The sequence below is a fragment of the Dreissena polymorpha genome, chromosome 3 (assembly GCF_020536995.1).
Source record: "Dreissena polymorpha isolate Duluth1 chromosome 3, UMN_Dpol_1.0, whole genome shotgun sequence".
In the NCBI taxonomy this organism is placed as follows: domain Eukaryota; kingdom Metazoa; phylum Mollusca; class Bivalvia; order Myida; family Dreissenidae; genus Dreissena; species Dreissena polymorpha.
The window spans coordinates 151,533,831-151,559,426 of NC_068357.1; positions in this window are offsets into that span (position 1 = coordinate 151,533,831).

The window sequence follows — 25,596 nt, forward strand, 5'->3', positions numbered from 1 at the left end:
CTAGATGTGGTCTGATAACATAGAGTTATCAAGATAGTGCAACGCTAGATGTGGTCTGATAACATAGAGTTATCAAGATACAAAATGTTATGTTGATGTGAAGGACATTATATATTTAACACATGTAGTTAGTGTTCGTGTGTCTAATAGATTTTGTTGCAGGAAATTAAAATGGAAAATGTTGTGCCACAAAAAAACGAGGACTTTGTATCTCGTTAAATCTATGTTACCATTCCACATCTAGAATTGAACCTTTGGCTATTGCTATAAGGAACACTGATTGTTTATGGGTTTAATTTTTTACTGAAATATTTTGCGAAATAATCTTTGATTTTGAGTATGAATGTTACTTTGAGCGTTTGCGCGTTTGCCATTATAAATGATCTGATGCAAATGTCAGAAGTTATCATGAAGGTTGTTTTAATGAGTGGATGCAGACAATGGAAATATTTGAAGAGGCGTTGATTTAAATTAACACTACACGAGCTCTGTAACTTCCGTTGTGATTTTCTATAAATGTGTCGAATCCTTTCATCATGGTTTAGTAATACAAACGCGATTGCAGTTAATGCATTATTAATGTTGTAGCAGCGCTTTGATCATGCATACCCTGAAATAAATCATCTTATTTTGAAACCGAACGTCTTTTTTCTAGATGCGTTTGCCTTTTTCATTACAAGCTTAGGGCATGTTTTTTACATTGCCATTATCGACTGCACACTACTTGCAAGATTGTCTGCATACCACACATCTAATGCGGTATCTAATATTCACAGAAATACGTGTAGATGCTACACTTTATTTGTAAATAGATTCGAACCGAACAACGTGTGCTGCTTACAGCGTTTATTGTAATTGAGTTGTTGACTTTTTAAAACAAAAGAATAGCCCATAATCAAAATATATGAAGTACATGCCTTTTATTTTATGTTTTAAATAACCATAAATTATCGTCAATACACGGCGGGTTTTATGTTAGAAGCAGGAAAACAATCTAATTTGTGTTTATCTGTGAAGTTTGTATGCACCACTTCACATCTCTTCATTTCAAAAATGCCATTATGTTTAGTATTAAAACAGGTTTATATCAAAGTAATGAAAATTAAATAATAAACGTTATTTATAAATCGTGTTCATCTATAGGAACATGTTTAAATAGGTGTGAGTTTTGGTATTGATTATTCATTATACTGGGTTTTTATCTAAACAGTATTTTCGAAACATGTTGAAGGAAGAATATGTGAAACTGCAGCTTCACCAGAAAAGAATCAATCACCAAACATTAGGCACACAACAACCTAATAGACCAGACACATTAATAAACCAAACACAGATAAAACGACATGATAATACACATTTTTCAAAATAGACGTCGAGCAATGTTTTTTATTATGAGTAAATACACTCTCATGACAAAAAGTCAATAATTAGAGAGATAAATCGGGTAAGATATTGTTTTATTAGTAGCAGTTGTTATATATTTATAAATTTGTTAAGACTTATAAGCGAAATGTATCAATTTTAAAGTGTTCCAATATTAACGCATACTGCCACAAACGAGAATATATTGAATAATAATGGTAAGAAAATTGCGCACTTAATAATTTGATATAGCAATCGCCATAATGCCAAAAATAGAGAAAGCTTGTTTCCGCTTCCCAACTGATCGATCGAAATAGCCGTTACAATATTAGTTACAAAACATATAAAGAATAGCAAGACATATTATGGTCAGTTTTCTAGTTAATTAATTACATGTTTAGCAATATATATTAATTCGCAAATGTCTAATTTGTTAAGTTATTTACTTTACAATCTCGATATTTCCGATATCTGTGTATTGCATTTACAGCGTGTGAAGTAGTGAATCTTACATACATTCATTTTTTCTTAAAGAATCTTCAAGTACATAATTTTAATGAAAAAACAACAACAAAAAATTTCCCTACCTACAATCCACGCTCATTTTGCATTGTGCATGGTTCGGGAAGGGGAAAAACACATTTATGCTTGGCCTTAGGTTAAATTCAATTCATAGGAAATATGAAACTCCAGAAATATCTGGAGAAAACGTCTTAGTAACAACAATTGGCGTTTATTTAAATCATCATTGTGATCGATTGTCTAAACAATACAAGACAATGCATTCAATACGCCATACAACATAACAGTCATTAAAGCTAGGATAACCGCTTTCGAAAGGTCAATGCACAGAAGTGGGGTTTAAACGATAGAAAACCAAGTCGAATGCTCACACTTAACCCAGCGATAACCGTTGAAACATATGTGCAAATACAAATCAAATTCTTAGCCATGCGATTCAAATTATAATAAGTTACAAGTTAATTACTCCATTGATAAATGTGTTCCAGAGAATCACCCTCAAATACACAGAAACACAAAACAAAACTGCATTGTTTAGGATGATCAATTAATATGATTGTAAATCCATTAGTTGCAATAACCGCCATAAGCACCATTCGAGTTTTATTTATACATCAGCTCTTCAAAACACTACTGTCTACTATTTCATAGCGGGGCATTATGATATATATAGAGAGAGGGGTTTTGCAAGACTAAATTTGCTCATTTTCGGCAACACCGCGACACAAAATGACAGCAAAATACGCTTCAATCTATATTAATATACGATAGTTAGCTTACCCTAGAACCGGATTATTTGTGTACAATACCGCTGTTGTTCGCTAAATAATTCACCATAGGTAAATTTTGAATCTGACTATTTTTCGTTTTAGGCTTGAGCTAGTGTAACGTAGTTGAAACCGAAACTAAGAAGTAGAGTATATTATCGAGAAGCTTAAGCAATGAATAGATATTATATGAATACAAAACTAGATAATAATTTGATAAATTGTCCTCGTAAAAAAAATGATGCTGTTCACAGTTTCCCAACCCAAATCTTGACCGTTGTCTTACTTGAGTTCAGAGGCTGGAAACATAATAGCTATTTTGGCTATTTTGATGAAGCATATCTACTTCTCGTTTGTTTGAAATTTTCTGTAGTTATGTCGCGTTTACTATAAATATTAGTATCTCCAATATTTCATTTTTATCCCCGATTACATCGATTTTAAAAACTTAAATATACCTACTTTATAATAAAGCGCTATAATGCTCTATATAATGATGTATTATATATTTATATATAAAGATGATGACTTCATTGCTTACGTCATGTTGTAAGAATTTTAAGAACTGTGGACACATTTCAAATTTCATGTTATTTAGGGAGCTATCTATAATAAGATAAAAACTGGGTAAAACTATTATATATTATATTGACCATATTTATAAATTAAAATCAAAAGACTTGATAGAACTTATATAAATTTGTAATAATCGATTTCAGGGCTATTAATAATACCCTGTCGATCATGTCATTACAAAGCGGAAGATGTACGTTCTTACATTGATACACTTTAGTATATGTACATGAACATCACATTATAATAGATTATAATACATGTAGTATTTAAGTTTACATTTATAATTGTGTCTTAATCATATTCATAGATGATCATTTGTTGTATTGAAGTAGATATAAGAAAGATGCAATATTTTCTAATAATATCGATCTGAGCTCTGAACCGAATCAATTATATTGTGGAGCTACAATTAACAGAACACATTTGCTGCTTTGTGTTGATCTAAGTGCCGCATAGAAATGAAACGACTACTCGAATATTTCGCATTGACAATTACTGGACATTTGTGGATACTTTCAATGAGATAAAATAATTTATCAATTTACCCCAATACACATCGTTCGCCGATAATTGTCATAAAAAGAAATATAATAAAATGCTACGTTTTAGTTTTGGTAAATATTATGTTATAGCATGTTTGAAAAAAGTGCATCGATAACGTCACAATTTAGGTCACAATCTCAAAGATTTACATACTAGTTTTTTTTGTTTTAGGAATACTCTTAGTTCGAAGTAAACACACCCTTTATTTTGTGTTCTTGTTCTCATATCTTGGAGTTATTTATTTTAATTTTCGTGGAATTCATTAGAAAATTCTAATTGTATTAATAAAAATAATCACTGCACACTCTTTTACATTAAAACTCAATCCGAACATCTCGCACGTCGATGTGTTATGTGATTCATTCATCGAATCGATTAATAAATATGCGCTTTAAACGAATTATGTGTAGCATTTCATAGAACATTGAGGAATAATGACACTTCCGAAACATTACTAGGACATCGATAAGCCACATTAAACATACGCACCATATTCATAAGATAACTAGTTACAATCCCATGTTTCTGTTACAATATTCCAGTTCTTAAGCAAATAAATATACTCCTAAATATGCATTCCATTGTTTCTTTTTGTCGGCAATATAATGTAACAGACCCATAGGAAGTTCACTAGTATGATATTCAATTATGTATTTACCAGTTAACGATATTGCATTGATTAAATGTATTCAATCTTATATTGGCGAACACTCGTACTACAAATTATGATATTTATGACATGAACCAATAAGAGTATGATATTAGTTATATTCATCAATAACTAACGCTTAATGTAAAGATCTTTTGATCTGAAAGCAGTCGGTGCGTATCCATCCGTTTATAAATACGAATATCGACTATAATTAATATGTAAATTATAACCAGTTATACAATAAGTTATTATAGCAAACGTTCATATTGACGAAAGTAACGTTCTTTTTATTGCATTATATCATATTTTATGTAGCATTGTGATATTGTATATTGCGTAATTTTGATAGGTGAAAACGGCTATTATAATATATCAGGAAACATAAAGGGCGGAGTTAAATCTTAAAAAACGTGAATGCAATAAAATAAATTCTATTGTAAACATTAAAACACGGCATAATAATAAGTTTAAAGTCTGTACAAGGTATATTTCAGAGAGGAAACAAAGATAAAGCGTATTTACTGTAAGATTTTCTATGTTCTCAAATTAAAAATTATAGCAACGTGTAACCCTGATAACATTGTATGTAAAAATGCGATTTAATCAGAACATGACCAACACATAATTAAACTGATGCAAGGTAGATCTTCAAAGGATTTAAACCCGAAATTTCAACGTTGCAGAACGTGGAATGGATTTAAATAAAGGATTCCATTATAAAGGAGAACTTAACCACATCAGTCGCTATTGTCGTTTAAAGTGAGAAATTGCAAAATACTGTATATCAAAATAATTTACAACCAAATGTTCATTCGTTTGCAGTGTGAAAGTACCATTTTTTACCTTTATGAATGACTTCAGAAAAGCAGTCGAGTTATTACCAGAAACGTTAGTACCCGTAATTTGATGTGTACCGTGTCGTTGCAGGTGATGAGTTTATGCGTTGCGTTTGCTATGATCTTCTAATGCACCTGGCAATTAACACAATTAAACGGAGATTATTTCCATTAAAAAGGCATTAACTTGACATGCTTGATAATCGGACAATTAATTTATCTAAGATAAAATAAATTCAGAAATATAATGGAATAAAGCCGATGACGGAAAGTGGGTTCTTTAACATATGGAGATGTAACACTACTACCACGATGTTCGACAATAAACCTTTGTTGTGCAGATACTATCCGACACGTTCCTACATTCTTAATTTTTGTTTGAACCATGCTCTGGGAAAACGGGGCTTAATGAATGTGGGGTTTCTGGATTCTCGTTTTAAAAGAAACTTCCTTTAAACAAAATATTCTACTCAAGTGTTAAGTATCGTTCCTGATTAGCCTGTGAGGACTGCACATGCAAATCTGTGACGAAAGTCTACGCACATGCAGTAAACCCCATTTTACCAGAGCGAGGGTCATCGTTGCATTGTTTTAAGTACCATCATCGTAATTCATGATATATATTTCGTTTTGTCAAATAAATAATTTTAGATTACATTTTATCAATCAAGAGTTCTAGCGTATTTGAAAGTGCACGATGAAAGCATTGACATGCATTACAAGAACGTTAACACTGCAAATACACAGATATTAACGAAACCGGACATTGACGAAAAGGTTTGATAAATTTGTATAAAGTTTAAATTATGCACATCGGCATATGCATAAAAATAAAATTGTAAATGGATCTAAATCTGCATATGCTCTTAAATAATTGACATGAATCAACTAGAATGACAAGTATGTGCCTTTATTTTCATCTTTTATTAGTTAGTGAATTATTGAAACAGAACGTATCTAAAATTGTTCTAAACGGACTATTTATGTGTTCAGTATTGCTAACACGTACTATAAAGAACAAAATATATGTACATGTATTAAGACGAATTAGCTCGAGTGTTTCTCGTAAACTTTAGTTTCCGTTTTGGACTTGGATAATTATAATCCCTATAGCAAGTGCTAAAATTTAATGTAAATTAAATGTCCTTCGCAAAAACGTCGTATTGTTGGATTGGATGACAATGCATACAAAAGTCCGATGAAGTGTTCTTTGCCGTTTATTCTGCTCGAAAACAAGTCAACGCGATATTCCAATTAATAAAATACATTCAGTAAGCTCGTAAAAATACCAGTCCAATATTAAACATACGGGCCTTACCCGCGATTCACAACTTAATGAGTCCGATGTCTATTTTAGCAGGACTTGAGCGGAACTGTCGTTTATCATAACGCAGTCATCTTTTACATTAAATGGCTACCTTTATTTTTGTCTCTACAAACATAAATTATCGGTCAATTTTATAATCAATTATAAGAACGCCCTAAAAATGTGTTATGTACTTAAAAACTGTGCGTGAACGCAGACTTTAAAAATCAAGAGTGATTTCAGTAGTATGGAATTATAATAGCCATATCATATAAAAACCCATATGTTATTATAATAAAAAAAAAACTCATTAACTATACCAAAGCGCATGTAACTAATGAATGACTGTTTAAGATTGTACGTCTGAATTGCCTTTTTAGTAACTCTATTCACATACAGACGTTTTTGTATTTTGTATACGTTTTTTTAATAACAATACATAGAATATTTCACTGTATTAAGTTTATTTAAGACACAAAATTGTATGGTTCAGAACATTATCGTCGATTCAAATCAGAATTGTTTCATTTATCAAATAGTGTATCGAAAGTTTTATTAACAAAACCTCGCATTCCTTTATTTCATCGATTTTCTTTAGCCGCATCTACAATACTAACACGACGACAGACAAACTTTAAACATTTTAACAAAACCAATAATTCTTATCATGCATTTCACGTTAAAATACCAATACAAAAAAGCAATTTGACATCATTAAAATATTACCGAGTTGTTTTCTCCGGCTCAAAGTGCAAACTAACTTTAAGGTCTTTTTTGTATTAAATTAAACTTCATTTATATATAACGATATTTTGATAAAAATTGAAATGATTGCCATTTAAAAGAGGATAAAATTGGACGCTAAAAGTAATGAAAATTATAACTGTGTTTAAGTAGTCATTTTCGCTGTGAAATTCCACTTGTTCTGATGTTATAATACAACGATAAAATGAATACGATTTACTCATGGTTTAAAATGACCTGTCTGATTGCTATTATCCGAGGATGATATAAATGATGTTCAGATGATTTTTAGTTCGCCATTGTATTTTCGCAAGTTAAAAGTACGTACGCGTCATCACTGGCTAATTGTTAGACTTATATGTTTGTTGCAAGGCTATTTCTATTTAAAAACTATTCAAATGTATCGCCTCCGTTGCAAAAGTATTTCAGATGTTAATAACTAAACAAGACTGCGTTTACTCGATCGTGTGTGAATCTGAGTGACATGCACTGGTATTCTCCCCCCCCCCCCCCCCCACACACACACACACTCAATTACCTTATACCATAAAATAGTATTTCGCATATCCTTACCATGTCTTTATGTGTCTCGTACTGACCAATATGTAATACACATATAAAAATAAGTTAACTTTTAGACGTATCAGTAGCACATTATTCGTATTGTTACTAGAAGGTATTTGATTTTATTGACCTATTGTCCAACTTGAAGACACAAACACATGACAAACACATTCAACAATTTATAGAAATGGGACAGTAAATGAAAGCAATAGCATTGGGAGAGTGGGCTCGGTTTATGGGAGAAACCGCATACTTAATGTGCAGCTCGAGTGACAAACTTACACAAATGACAATATTACCTACACTGCCCCTTTGAACATCGATTAATCCGGGGTTTCCGCCTTAAATGAATATACCCACTAGGGCGTTTAACTATATATATAATATACATGTATTAATGAATACAATTAAATAGCACAGTGGTGACCATGTACGTATTCATAAATTAGCTGTCAAACCATTAATGCACACATCTTTAAGCAGTTTATTCGTCAGTCTTTCTCTTTATACACCCTCTCCTCTGATTTCTAAACAACATATAACAAAATATCACAAAAATCAAAAAGTATTGGCCTTAAATCGCATAGATTTGAAAATATAGTTTATAGCTAAACACGTTTCTGATAAACACATAAACATTTGCATTTTACAACAACGCCAGATTGACGTGTTTGGTCATACCCTGTATAATTTTGCAAGAAGATTTTATCTCTTATTCGGTACCATGCTCTAAGAATTTAAACAAATTAACGCAACGAGGTGTTACAGATCGATGATAAAGTGTTTTTTTTAAACTTGTTGTGCCTCAGAAATATGTTTGGAATTTAAAGAGATAGAGAATACTAGGTTAGCGTTGAATACAGAGAAGTTTAAGTTGCGAGGCTTAGAACGCCGGGAGCGCGAGCCTTGGCGAGCGCTTTCGGTGTTCGAGCCGAGCAACATAAACTTCTCTGTTTTCAACGATAATCCTAGTATTCTATTTATCCCATTTGATTTTTTTTCAACGTGACATTTAAAATAAAAAGATCTTATAACCTTAACAATAATTTAAATTCAGTCTTAAAAGCGCTTAAAATCTAACGAATGTAACCATGCGTAGTGATATAAATGTATTTGTTCTGGTACGCAAAATAGTCTTTAAAAAAATCACACACAAACTGTTAAACAAGTAAAAATATCATATGCCTCGATTCATTTTTACGCAGTATCCGAATTGTAACACATAACGACCGCAAAAAGACGATTTTACTTTACTATAATTCATTTTATTTTCGAAAGAAAATGATCAAAATCCAATATGGCGGCGATTGCTTCCTGACAAAATGATGTCGATGTCAACATACATGTACCGTCGACGACCTTGACAATTTCGACGAGTAAACAAACAATTGCAGCGACTGACTTTTTATTTGACCTAATATACAGGGCAATACGCTTTTCGACTTCGGACGACGAATTTAAGTACGCGTATAACGTGTTTTTTTAAATAATGTTATGGGTATGCCGTGTGTGATCAGATGCATCAGTGGCGTCCATGTTAAAATCATTTTCCCGAGAACAGGGAACGACAAAAGTACAAAAAAAGCAAAACACGTTCGAAATAGTATCTTACCTTTAATTATTCTTTATAATCCATCTAATAATCCATTTAACTCAATAATTGACGATTTTGCATCTTGGGTTTTTTATAATTTTTTTAGCATAGTTAAATAAAGACCCTTATGCCATCCTATCACTATATTCAAATGAGTTTAAGAACTCAATAAACTTTCTTCTTCGTTACACGCTACGTCATGTACTCTACATTACTGCTGTTAAAATGAACCGGAGCAGTTTATCAAATAATAGCCGTTGGTAAACTCGGTTGCATTTGCAGATTTCTGCATACAAACATAATTATGTTTAAACTTGCACACTGTTTTATTTGTCCATGGTTAATGCACTTATTGTACAAGAAAATAATTTAATATATAAATACACACAGAATGAAAACATTCCATTACACAACAAACACATGAGTGGATAATACCCGTGTACAAAATTGGACGTTCCAAATTCCAGTATGGTGCTATTTATACCATCTTATACTTCACACAGCTCTATGCCTAACGTGAATTAAATCGGAAAGCAAATATTGCAGATTATTTATGAATTAAGCGATATTTGTATGGCTTGTTGTACATTCTTAAATCTCAAAAGTATATGCCATGGGTTATACACAATGCACATTACACGAAATAAGGAAAATGTGATGAATTGACAATTCAAATATGTCGATATACAGTACATGTGCATGTGAAATAAGTTGCTTTACAATAAATCGTCATTTTTTTTTGGGGGGGGGGGGGAAATGATGCAATAAGTGTCATTTTCAGCTGATTTATCATTTTACGGATGGCGAAAAAGTATGTCATATGACTAGATTTAAAGGTTGAAGGTCGCATAATTTTGAAACTAAAGTTTTCTCGACTTTATTTCTTATGAAAAATCATTCAGTGGTAAAGTAAAAAATAGTCCGTGCACGCGACAGGTATATCTTACAGTGTTGAATACAGGCTAGTATATTTCATAAGGTGTTATACCGTCAATGTCGCGTAGAAAATGGGATAAATATAGAATAAACAGTTAACACGTAATTCAATTTAATATACATTTTATTGTGTTTCTTTATATTTTTTCCTGATACGTTTAACACTTATTGAGAGAGTTGCAATGCACTTTCACTACCATAATCTCACAATTATCTTATGTTTCTCTTTGTGGTGTTTATATACAGCTAGTTGTTTACGTTAGATACGTATTGTACATACCGGGTTACTTACACATGAATTTATCTATGATTTTCTCATAAACACGTTTCACCGCATTTTTATATTTTTTATATGGACTGGGGACAAAACCGAAGAGTAAAACCATGCATTTTCAACCATGTTCTAGGTATTCTATCCATTCAGCATGTGTTTGTTTAAATTAAATGAATGAATATTTTATGTTATAGATAGACGTTAACACAAAGACAATTCGCTTCATCCCAACCGTCGTATTTGATGGCGTTTGCCAAAATGTTTCATATATTAAAAACATGTTTGGATACGTGCTTGTAACGTTTAAGAGCAAAATTGCTTCTGCGTTTCTCAACCTGCACACCTTCGATTTGATACTATTGCTTTAAACTAATATTTTGACAAACCAGATAATGCTTTAACAAAATATATTTTTTTAAACAAACAATGTGTGATTAATTATCAAACGTAGAATAATGAAGTTTTCCAATATCGATTCCAAGAAAGATTATTGCAATATTTGCAATAAATAAAAACGCACGATTGGAGTTCAATTGAAGGTCATTTAATAAAGTGTTCAGCTCTCTATTGTAAAGTTGCAACGGAAGTTTTTTCCGATATATTATATATGTTATGTCGTAAATAGAAAGTTATTGTGTTTCTGTTGGTTGTATTGTGTTGTTTCGTACTGTTTGGCAATTGGTCACTTACCTTAATTAAAGGACCAACTATTTTTTTATAATGAGAATGCAAAACTGCTCCAACAACTTTAGTTTCACTTATTTATATTGATAGTTAAAATTAATGTATTTACTATAGAAAGTATATGTTTCAAACCTATGCTTTATACGTTAAATAAAATAGGATAAAAACCGTCTACCAAATACACTCGTCCTATTGATCTCGAATTACAATTGAATTAGCGAATACTAGTAGCCATTTACTTAAAGAAGTAATTATTAATTCAATTGGTGTTCTATTTCAGTTGAAGATTGCGAAAGTACTTTACTTTACCTACAATACACTCAAAGTTCTATTATGCATGTTTGCACTCACTTAGTGGCACCCGGGTCGTCAGAGCCGTATTGCTTAATAAAATAGAGGTACATTTTTCATCCTTTCATTCTAGGAGAAAGGAACTTGGTCTTGTTGTGGGTTCGTTTTTATTTCATGCGAACTACGTCGTGTTTCCGAGGCGTCCAGAAGCCAATTTCGCGTTCTCTCGTAAATGTTAAGATATCGTAGCTGGAACTTCACATGGGATATATTGTGACACAACAACAATCAAAGCGCTTTAGGTGCTGAAGGCCGGGAGCTTGATTAAGTGTGACATAAAATGCATTTAGGAAGTATTGTCCGATTTTCTCCCTTTGTCCGAATGTATACGGATTGACCCTTGCGGTTGAGTGCTGAAGCTCTAAGACTGTAAGAAAAGACAGTATTTGTGTATATACTACATTGTACATAGACGGTGGATGACTACACGATACTGGTGGTAGGAACGATAACCTTTTGTTCAACTCTACCGTAGAGTTTCGTATACAGAGGCGGTGAAGATATACAGCAAGAACAGCAACATGGCCACAAAACACTGTAATTGTTGGCGTCAAATAAATCACTTTCAATAGCATAAAAAATATATTTTTTGACATAATTAGCCGATCAGGAAAAACACTGACCGCCGATTTTTTTGTTGGATTAAGAGGTTTTGTCTTAAATTCTCGTGAGTTTAAAAACTGCATGGGGTCATCTATATCAAGTCTATGTGTTGAAACAAGTGATAAATCATGCGAATCGGCACTGTTTTAAAATCATACAAGTGACCACTCGTTTGCCATGGGAAGATTTTGTTATAGTGGTTAATTTGCAATATCGAAGTTACAAAAATATGAAGAATAGCAAGACATATTATGGGTAGTTCTCTAGTTAATTAATTAAATGTATAGCCACGTATTCATTCTAAAATGTCAAATATGTCTAGTTATTTATTTTTACGATCAATAAATGTGGTAAATTTTAAATATACCATGTACTACATGTCCATAGTGTAAGAGGATTTAACACACAATTTCCCTACCTACATGTTACGCCCTTTGTGCATGGTTCGCGAAGGGGAAACAAACACATTTTATGTTTGACCTGAGATAAAATTCAGTTCGTATGAAATATGACACTCTGAAATATCGGGAGAACAAGTCGTATTAACACCCACACGCTTTTATTTAAAGCTAGTGATCGATGTCTTAACAATAGAAGACAATTAATTCAGTACGACATATCACATAACAATCACTGAAGCGTGGGTCACCGCTTTCAATTCTGCAATGCAAAGCATTCGGGTTTAACCGATTGAATACAAACTATTTCCCATTGACTATCATAAAGCGATGATACAACATTGAATCATTTCCCATTGACCATCATAAAGCGGTGATACCACATTGAATCAGTTCATGCTTATCATTGTTGTTCCTTTGTTAAAGTAGTTAAGAAGAACACAACATTCTCTCATGATACAGTTTCAGGAGTCAAGTTGTTTTATAAACTGAAAGAGACATGTTGTGCTACCTAATTATTGCACCACTGATTAAGCACGTGAATATTTTTCCGAAAAAAAATGTGCACATAGGAAGCTTAGTCCTATTATGAGATCATGTAATACATCGAGCAAGGGGATTATCAAGGACCTGTGTATCAACCACATGCTGATATCGAGACATTTAATAAATATATACTTTTATCCCCGCTTACCTCGATTTTAAACATGTTAATTCAATTTACCAACTTTACAATAAAACGTTAAATTGCTCTCTTTTATTACCGATGTGTTAATACATATATTGCAATGTCTTGAAAAAAAACTGTATTCACTCACAACGCGTGAATAAAATGTGTAATGTTAATTATACAGTGTATAAAACCCGGCTTTTTCCATCGTTTGTTGTACTATATATGACGCTACTTGGCCTACATGACCTATGCGATTTAAAAAATTTTTTTAGAACTTGTGACACATTGCAAACTTTATGTTATTAAGGTTACAATATACTAAAATATTTTGGAGTGCAATGCTATACTCTCTAAAACCGTGAACATCATTTGTAAGAAGACACAATTCTCTGTAGGGGCACTTGCCATAGCTTTATTTTAGAATGTTTCTTTGTGCATGTGGTAGGGAAAAAAATTTCTGTTTAACAGAAATTCACTCTTTTGCTTGAAGGCTGGAGACTACATGAGACTTTGATAGACGGCGGGAAACCCTTCTCAACTGGTACGAAGCCGGTAAATAGATGGCCATAAAACAGTGACCGCTGATTCGCGTCGAGTTCTTTCTTGCATAACGTATGACCCCCTTTTTATTGTTTAAATCAGTGCGGCTTGGAATGCTCTTTAAGAAAAGGTATGGTTATGGTGATGTGTATGCGCAAAAGTTTGACTTTATTTTTTGTTAAAGATATTGCTTTCACATTGAATTTGTGTAGGAAATCTTTTAGTATATTGTGACCTTAGTGGGAGCTGACTTAAATACGATAACAACCGGGTCAAATTATTATATATGTACTGTATTGAAATTTTTTAAATACAATAAATACTAAATAAGACTTGCTGGAACATTTTATTAATTCGTTATCATTTGTTACTTAATGTCAACAATTATTTAGCACTTGCGTAATTAGATCGAATTCAGGGCTACTGATAATACCATGTCGATCATATCGTTACGTAGCGGAATGTGTACGTTTGTAAATTGATTCTCTGTTGTACATTTACATTAACATCACATTATAATACATGTTTAACTATCATTGGCGTTTACATTTACAATTTTGTCTTAATCATGTTCATAGATTGGCATATTTTGTATTGTAATAAATACAAGAACGATGCAAATATATTCCAATAATATCGAACGGAGATCTGAACCAAATCATTTACATTATGGAGCTGCATTTAACAGAACATAAGTGCTGCTTTGTGTTGACCTAAGTGCCGCATAGTAATACAACGACAAGTTGAAAGTAAATGGAGAATTGTGGATATCCATGAGATGAATACGTTCTAACAATTGACCCAAATAAACAACATTCACCGATAATTATCGTTGAAAGCAATCTAATAAAATGGTCACGTTTTAGTACTGGTAAAATATTTTGTAATAGAAAGTTAGAAATAGTTTATTGATTTACGTCACAATCTCAACAGTTTTCATACTAGTTTTTGCTCACGTAATACTCTGAGTTTGAAGTAAACGCACCTGCTATAGGATTTTCTTGTTCTCATATCTTTGAGTGTGTTTATTTCGACTTAAAAAGAAGCAACAACTTTTTATCTTTATGAACTTTATGTCTGTACAATCTCTTAATCAATTTAAATGATTGTCTATAGCTCGTCATTGTTAAACACTCACACATGCCACTATGTGTGTGTTCGTGGGGGAGGGGGCGGGGGACAATCGATAACCCACACTAACATACGCACCACATTAATACGATATACGACTATATACAGTCCGATGATACGGTGACAATGTTGTGTTTTAGCAAATACATATACTCTTCAATATGCATTCCATAGTTGTTGTCAATATAATTTAGCATACCAATAGGTATAGGGCGGGAACGGTATTCAAAGATTAATTTTTCCAGTAAACGATTTTGCATTTGTTGATTTATTTAAATAATTATTTGGGACAATAGTATACAAATTATGACATTTGTGATATGCACCAATTAAGAATACGATATTAGTAATATTAATAAATAACCAACGCTATATTTATAGATCGTCGATCTGAAAGAAGTCAGTGCGTAACTTTCCGTTTATAAATATGAATATAGGCTATAATTTGTTAGTAAATTGTAATCAGTAATTACTTACTTGTAGTTTAAAAAAACGTTCATGATGATGAAACCAACTTGTTGCTATTGCATAAGACCATAGTTTTATGCAGCATTGTTGTTAATCGGATGTTGTCCATAAATTGAACGTTTTTTTTCCTTTCTCATACACACTAATTTGTGATATTGGAAACATTTTTGATTGCATTCGCTGAGTCCCACTTGGAACTAATAATGAATATGCTTTTTCATAAAGTGAAACCTAGTGAATGACTGCATTGATCACTTAATCATGCTATAGGATTATAGGATTATAGGATTCAGGATCTCTTGTATCCGTCGGGAATGTGGAAATGGGCTCGTAATTGGCCTGCAGTCAGATGTTATTTTCCTTAACAGGGTCGAAAAGTAATTAACAAATCCATTTACATGTCACAACATAAACAAATCGTGGTCACGTTTATATGCACAATTGAAATGTACATAATTGAAGTTAAGGACTGAAGTTATTGAATGCTCTTGCTTCACAGTCAGCTTTTGAATACTGTTGTTTAAATTTAAATTTAAAGGATAATCTTGATACAGTGAATAGTACTATTGTAGATATTTATAAAATTAAAACTGCCATTAATAATTCATTTTCTATATACGTGTAGTTTGGAATACGTTTTTCTATTATATTTGCTACATGATTTACAACATAGATGGCTATCTTTGTTAATTACGCGTACATAATTAATTCTTATGTAATTAAATTGATAAATAATCGAATTGAATTTATTACATTACTTATCTATTCTGAACATATGCAATGGTTTGTCATTGTTCTTTATTTTGAACCGCTACTATGTTATAAAAACACACAATATCGCACTATTTCAATATCTCAGGAAACATAAAGGGCGAAGTTAAAACATCGTAAAACGTGAATAAAATATAATAAAGTCAATTGAAAACGGTGAAACACGCCATGATAACTAGTTTAAAGTCTGTGCAAGGCATATTTTACAGAGGGAACAAAGGTAAAGCGTATGTACTGAAAGATTTTCAATGTTTTTAGATTATCATTCAAAGCAACGTGTTATCCTGATAATATTTTATATAAAAATGCGATTTTATCAGAACATGACCAACAAATAATTAAATTGACGCAAGGTAAAACTTCAGTGGATTTGAACTCAAAATGGCGACGTTGCAGCACGGAGATCGGATTAAAATAAAGAGATAGCCCACTGAAGGATTCCAATATAAAGGAGAACTTAACCTCTTCAGTCGCTAATGTCGTTTAAAGTGAGAGATTGCAAAACGCTGTATATCCAAATAATTCACAACCAAAGGTTCATGCGTTTGCAGAGTGAGGGCACCATTCTTTAACTTTATGAACGACCTTAGAAAATACTCGAGTTATTGCCAGAAACGTTAGAACCCGTAACATGATTTTACCATTTGGCACCGTGTCGTTGCAGATGTTGAGTTTATGCGTTGTGTTTTTGCTATAATCTTCTAATACACATCTATTAACACAATAAAACGGAGATTATTTCCATTAAAAAGGCATAAACTTGACATGTTTGATTATCGGAAAATAATTTTTCTAAAATGAAATTAATTCAGAAATACAATAGAATGAAGCCTATGACGGAAAGTGGGTTCTTTTAGACATGGAAAAATAACACTACTACCATGACTTCCGATTATAAACATTTGTTGTGCACACGTTTCTAACATTCTTAAATTGATTTGAGCCGCGCTCTGGGAAAACGGGGCTTAATGCATGTGGAGTTTCTGGATTTTCGTTTTAAAAGAAACTTCATTTAAACAAACTATTCTACTCAAGCGTTAATATCGTTCCTGATTAGCCTGTGAGGACTGGATATGCCAACCTGGGACGAAAGTCTACGCACATGCAGTAAACCCCATTACCAGTGCGAGGGTCATCGGTGTATTATATTTAGTATCATCAACGTTATTAATAATATATAGTTAGTTTGAACTACATTATTTATCAATTTAAGGAATTACATAAATTTATATTTCATTATATCAATCAAGAATTCTAGCGTGATTTGAAAGCATTGGCATGCATTAAAAGAACTTTAACACTGCAAATACAGAGATATTAACGAAACCGGACGTTGACGAAAAGGTTTGATACATTTGTATAAAGTTTGATTCATGTACACCGGCAAATGCATAAAAATAAAATGGTAAATGGATCGAAATCTGCATATGCTCTGAAATAATTGACATGCACTAGGGTGACAAGTATGTACCTATATTTTCATCTTTCTTTATTTATTGAATTATGCAACTGAACGTATCTTAAATTGTTATAATCCGACCATGTTTTATGTTCATTTTTTGCTAATACGTAATATAAAGAACACAATATACTATATACATGTATTAAGACGAATTAGCTCGAGCGTTTCTCGTAAACCATATTTTCCGTTTTTTACTTGGATAAATATAATCTCAATAGCCAGTGATCAACATTTAATGTAAATAAAATGTTCTTCGCAAAACGAGTTTTATGAACTGTAGTTTAGTCAGGTTGGATAACAATGCATACACAAATCCTATGAAGTGTTCTTTTCCGTTTATTCTACCCTTAAACAAGTCAACACGATATTCCAATAAATAAAATACATTCCGTGAGCTCGTAAAATACCAGTCCAATATTTAAAAATACGGGCCTTACCCGCCATTCGCAACTTTATGAGTCCGATGTCTGTACCAGCTGGATTTCAGCTGAGCTGTCGTATATGAAAACACAATCATCTTTTATATTAAATAGTTACCTTAAGATTTGTCTCTACAAACATAAATTGTCGGTCAATTTCATAATCAATAATAAGAACGTCCTTAAAATAGGTTATGTACTTTAAAAATATGCGCAAATGCAGACTTAAACAAGATGTGTTTGTGAAACACTATGTCCTCCAATATATTTGACCTTTGACCTTGAATGATGACCTTGATATTGACTATTCACCGTTCAAAATGTTCAGCTCCATGAGATACACATGCCTGTCAAATATCAAGTTGCTTTATTCAATATTGCAAAAGATATGACAAATGTTAAAGTTTGACGCAAACAAACAAACTTACAAACAGACAGGGCAAAAACAATATGTCCCCCAGTATAGTCATGCTAAGACTTGTACTTATCTGCGCATGCAAAATTCATATTATATATTTTACCCTATACATTTTTGAAACAAACGAATTCGATTTATGACGGTTGGCATACACATGTTTCTTCATTTTAATAGCACTGATGTTGTTAAAAGAAAATATGGTGTAAACTTACCCAGATAAACAACTGTATTTGATGATTCTAGACAACTGCAGGCAAAACAGAGGTTCCATATTTGTATCAATCATTTTTGTTCATGAAATCTCAACCATTCGCAACAGTAAGTGCTTTACACGATAATTTGAAGTACAATCTAAGTTGCACTCTATTTATCTTGTATGATCTTTTATGTCGGTGTGAATATATCAGGTTTAAAATCGCTTTGCTAAGGAAAAGAGTATTACGCGGCTGTGATAAATCCAATCATTTGTTGAACGAATCATGCGAGATTATTCGCATTTACATGTCTTCAAAACACACACAAAAAGGCATAAAAGGCTCAATATGTACCAATTCATGATATTATAACTAGCGTATGAATTAATTCGTTGTTCAAATTTAAATTTAATACGACATGTGGACAAACAATTCAAATAAAGCATTTACAAATTCATTGTCTTGTTGTATTGTATCCCTCTAGACCCGCTAGTTCTATGGTTGGTTTTTTGTATATGAATTAACATATATCAAACATTCCGTCCGCGAGCAAAGCTAGCACACAAAAGCAGAATATTTTAGTTTTATGAATTATCAATTATGACACGGTACCACTTCCTCTGGATTGACTTTGCTAGTGAAAAGGGTATTAAATCTGAATGCACTTCACTTACTTATGGTAGCACCTGTTAGTTTCTTAATAAATGATCAATATTTGGTATTTCCGGCCGAAAAATATTAAGAATTTATAATTGACAATCCAGATTATGTTTTTAAATAAACGATGGTGATTATACATCACATCCTTTAGAAAGGGACAAAAAGCTTATATTGATTCAGTGTCAGGACAAAGAAAATGTAGTTATTAAACGCCAGTTTTATCACTGGAATGTTAATGTTCACCGAACTACGTTGCTGTTATGCGTGGGAACCGTTCTGGAAATTCGAGGTCTTAATGGGTATGCAAAAAATGCTCATTGCAGCATTCCGAACATTGTGGATACACACCCTCTTAGGAGAACCCCCATTTCGACGAAAACACGATTAAGCTTTGCATTTTATGTAACTGATACACAACGGGTGCGTGTAATATTTAAAATTGGCATTCATGAATACCAAGTCTGTTTTTACTTGTAACGTTTTTAATCAAAGCACAACAATTGCTCAGTGACCCCCAATTTACAACGTACTTGTAATATATACAACAAATGACATTCAAATCAATATATTATATTTAATCATCTATGTACATTTGACATTGAGTACATTCCATAATTATAAGTTATTTGATCAAAATAAAGAAAACCTCAATATCCATGAGCAAAATGTTTATGTTTATAATAAACAATGCAATATTTACAATGATTTATTACTGATAATAATAGTAATAATCTGTGGTGTTCATTTGTAAAAATCAACACACAATTAGAACAACTAGGACAGGGAAAGTTCTTCAACATTTTCAGTACTATTTTGATTATTCTCATGAAATAAAACCGAGATTTAAAGAGCAATTTATCCAAAATCAGCACGATACAATTTTTAACCAACCGAAATTAGAGTACTTAAGAATGTTTGACACTGAATTCGCGCATGATAAATATTTAGACCGCATTAAAAGTACAAATAACAAGCGTTCTGCGATCGGAGACATATGACCCCAAAACAGGGCTTTGAACTAGTGAGCCCAATTTTAATTGCAAGTATATGGGGTCATGTGCCTAATGCACATGTAAAGTTATTAATCGGGAACAATTTTCACATTTATTTGTGACAGTGACCTTGACCTTTGACCTAGTAACCCCAATTTCGATAGGGGTCATCCACTGTCCACGGTCAATGCAATGTGTAGTATCATGTCAATCGGTCGATTCTTTGACGAATAATTGATCAGAAACGCACCTTCCCACTTAATGTGCCAGTGACTAAGACCTTTGACCTAGTGTTCCCATTTTCAATAGGGGTCATCTACTGTCCAAGGCCAATGCATATGTGAAGTATCGAACCACTCGGTCAATTTGTTGACGAGTTATTGATCGGAAACGATTTTCACACTATTGGTCTAAGTGTGATAGTGACCTTGACCTTTGATATTGTGACCCAAATTTCAATAGGGGTCATCTTTTGTCCAAGGCAAATGCACTTATGAAGTATTAAGCAAATTGTTCTATTCGTTGACGAGTTATTGATCGGAAACGAACTCTTCTACCGACATTCAGACTTGTCTAACTTGTCTACCGATAGCTCGAGTGACCTTGACCTTTGACCTAGTGAGGCCAATTTCAATAAAGGTCATCTACTACCAAAGGCAAATGCACATGAGTAGTATCAAGCCAATCGGTCAATACGTTCACTAGTTATTGATCGGAAACGATTTTCAGTCTTAGTGTGATAGTGACCTTGACCTGTAATCTAGTGATCGCAATTTCAATAGGTCTCATCTACTGTCCAAGGCCAATGCATATGTGAAATATCAAGTCAATCCGTCAATTCTTTGACGAGTTACTGATCGGAAACGATTTTCACACTTAGTGTGATAGCGACCTTGACCTTTGACATAGTAACCCAAATTACAATAGGGGTCATCTTCTATCCAAGGGCAAGGCACATGTGAAGTATCAAGCCAATCGGTCAATTGGTTGAATAGTTATTGATCGAAAACGATTTTCACACTAAGTGTGATAGTGACCTTTACCCTTGACCTAGTGACCCCAATTTCAAAAGGGTCATCTACTGTCCAAGGCCAATGCACATGTGAAGTATTAAGCCAATCGGTCAATTGTTTGACGAGTTAATGATCGGAAACGAACTGGTCTTAGGACATTCAGACTTGTCTACCGACAGCACTAATGGCCTTGACCTTTGACTTAGTGACCTCAATTTCAATAGAGGTCATCTACTGTCCAAGGCAAATACACATTTGAAGTATAAAGCCCATCGGTCAATTGGTAGACGAGTTATTGATCGGAAACAAACTGGTCTACCGACAATCAGACTTGTTAATACAGTGCATGCATAATTTCAAAGGGAACTGCATCAGAATCAGGGTGTATTAGATCCCGTACCTTACACGACTCAAAATTACCGGATGCAGCCTCTATAATAGGAAAGCAACAATCAAATAAAATAATGAAAGCATAATGAATACATTTTTCAATGTAGATTAGAAACGTCAGACAACAACAATACTTTTGAATCACTGACAACATTAATAAATAATACAATTCGTACAATAAGAACTTTCATTTTAACCTATTTTCATATGAACCACCACATTCAAAGGTATACATTTAATCGCCATTATTTCAATAACAATCGAAAGTGCGGAATACTGTTTTTCGTTATGTGGAATAAAGGAATAGGACATTAGAGTAAGCATTATAGACTATAACAAATGGCAGAGCTGGGCCGAACTATTATAATCTACACCAGCCGTACATCCGCCCTAAGGCGAAAGGCCTTCCGTTCGTTATCTGGCCCAGGGCCTATTGAAAGGGTCCATCCCAGCTGTGTCTTTTGCAATATTTATATATTTACCATACATTCCGTAGCATACATTATTTATTTTACAGGTGTTAGTTAAATTAGTTATAAATAATAATCAACATGCTAATATTTGCATGTACAGAGTGTGAGTGCATTAATACGTGTGAAATCATTTGACTGATTTATTCTTTAAAACAAACTCGATAATAATAAGTATTATACAAAACAATTTTTTTTTATTAACATGATTATACAGTTCTTATAGATTGATTTATGCGTTAATACAAACTCGATAATAATTAGTGTTATACAATACAAATAGTTTTTTTATTAACATGATTATACAGTTCTTATAGATTTATAACTCAAACTCATTGCAAATATGATAGTTTGTAGTGTGCATGTGGATCAATATATCCATTATTCCAAATTGAAACTTCGATGTGATATAAAAATGAAAAACATAATAAATATAATGTATAAATTGAACGACCGAAAATAATGTAAATACATATTGGAGCACAAAAAGAGCTAATAATAAAACAAATGCCGAAACTCATATAAGGCTGAATCATACTAATAACAGTGTATACATTATATTGACATATAGAGGCACCAATATTCATCATACGAAATAAAGGGCTATATCGTTCATCATAGTGAAATATTGTAATGCAAAATGCGTTGTAGTTAAGATAACGGAAACTAAAATTATTTGGCCAATACAAACAGGGCTTTCCCGATACAATATCGGAACAATGTTTGTTTCAGGTAATTGTGCACGGGCATATTTACGGGCTGGGTCAAAATATGTATAATAACTATTTGTTTTTTTATTGTTCAAACATAGGTCATCATGGGATGGTCAATTGTTCGTATTTAGAAGCTGTTGTCTTTGAATAAAGTGTAAGCACCTGTTCAGTGGTAGAGTCGACCTTGTAGACATGCGAATTTTATTTCAACTTGTCATAAGTTTCTAAGGCATAATTGAACTTGCAAGAATGCACACTATGTTCATCAAACCGATTCTATCAACACTAAATCTGCATAGTTATTGTTATTTATGCATGGGCGGCTATTTCCGGTGAACACTGAGACGAACTGATTATTTATTAAACAGTTTAACCAGATACAAGGTACAACATCAATCATTTCTGAAATCAATGTAGTGATGCAAAACACGTTTGAGTCATATTGTCATAAGAACTTACTAGTTACATGTCTCGTTAGATGATAGAAACACGTTATTAACCATTGAATACGTTCAGATGCTTTTCTTCAAGCTTTCGTGTAGGCAAACACATCACATTTTCCAGGTCTGAGTCGGCATGAAGAATTATCTTTGCACATTTTGTTTGTTGCATTTCTGTTACAATTACGTTTTGCAATCGGCAACTTGCTTTAACATATAATCACTTGCTAACAAAATTTTTCCATTATTTTAGTGAGCAGCATTTAACATGTATCCTATTCACTTAATAGCCTATTGCGAGTGCAAGAAATAAGTTGAGGTTAAATGGACGTTCTTACAAAAACAGGTAAATATATCGTTGTTTTTAAAATGTCAATGAATGTAAATCGTATTTGCATGACTATACACATTATTATGCTTATAGAGGAAAGATATATTAACCGTATTACGTGACATGACCACATTCAATGCTGCTTTATTCGTATTGTAATAGTATATACATCAGATTCTGAGCTTTAACGTGTAGAAGGCATTCATTCACAGACTCACACTTGTATCATTATTCACGAGAAAAATATTGTTAAACGTCATTTTTTGTAATAAACATGACTATTCTATTTCCAATAAATTTATCCAATGGGCATTCTTGATATGTACCACGTGATCGTCCATTATATTCCGGTATTGAATCCAAAAAGTCTGCATTTTACTATACTTGACAGTTGAGTACAAGTACACTAAGCAATTGTTTGATAACGATAAAATCCGTAACCGAGAAAAACTTATTCGAATGTACAATTATCGATTCAGACGGACTCTTGTCTTGAAAACGTACATGCAATTAAATCATTTTAAAATCAAAATTAAAATTAAAATTAAACACAGAGCTTAGAAAGTGATATAGAATAAAAGCTTACAAGACGTTTAAACTGTACAATACGTGATATGTTTGGACTTGGATCAAATCTGAAGTAATATTGTACTCGCCTAATTGTTCGTCTAATATGACTTAAAGCTGTGTGCTCGTCCAAATGTATCTCCGTATTACATAGTTCAACGTATAAAAACCTATAAATATTATGTGATGCATGATAACCACCACAGTACTGCAAAAATGTTTTACCATCAATCATACCTTGCTTCAAAGCGGACTTGGACTTATGTATGCAGATGTTGCAATCACGATAATTCTGCTTAGTTACGATTTAAGGAAACATTGAAATAATTTAATGAGTATATCCAAGAGTTAAACGAGGTTTAAGAGAGAAAAACTATTCATTGTTCGGAAACCGTATAGTGTGTGTGAAAGCGTCACTTTGCTATGCTCCAAAAGGTAAACGCTACTAAATATTTATTTGGTAATTGATCACGTGTCAAAAGTAAAAGCAATAAAACATGATATCATGTTTTTACCCGACGAACATAAAGATAAATCTGACGAAATAAATGTATAAACGAAACATAAATGTTATTTGTTTTAAATACCTTGCTTAGATTAAGTTAGAATATACATATCATTTAAAATGGCTGTACCAATTTAGTGTATTTGAAACACATAAACCAGGCTTTAACTTTAAATTATTGCGGCTTTTACCTGCATGTCAACACTGAAATATTGTATCTTAGACTGTTTGATGGGAATGAATCGCAGGACTCATTACTTTGTTTGGTTATATTTCATCGTGCCTCAGAAAGTTATGGTTTTGCGTGACGTAAAAAAACATTACTCAGTTGGTTGTCGGACACACTATCAATATAAAGAAGTGAAACTAAAACAATCAGATGGGACGATTGATTTTTATTGAATTTACCAACACACATTATTATAGTAAATTGAGCTTCTTACCGATAATAAGATCATAAATTGACGCTGACAGTAATGGAAGGAATCAGACCTTGCTTATAGATGTCACTAGATTAAAAAGGAAATCACACTATTATAATATTATTTCAAAAATAGTCTACAGTTCAAGTAATTATGTAATTATGTAATTATTATGTATCGCATCTAACTGCACAATCCTTTATAAAAAAAAAAAACACGTGCAGCACGTATATATTAAATCGCCAAATGTAATCTTCTTTGTCCACAGTAAATGAGAGAGTAGCTAATTACGGGCCCAGTTGCTC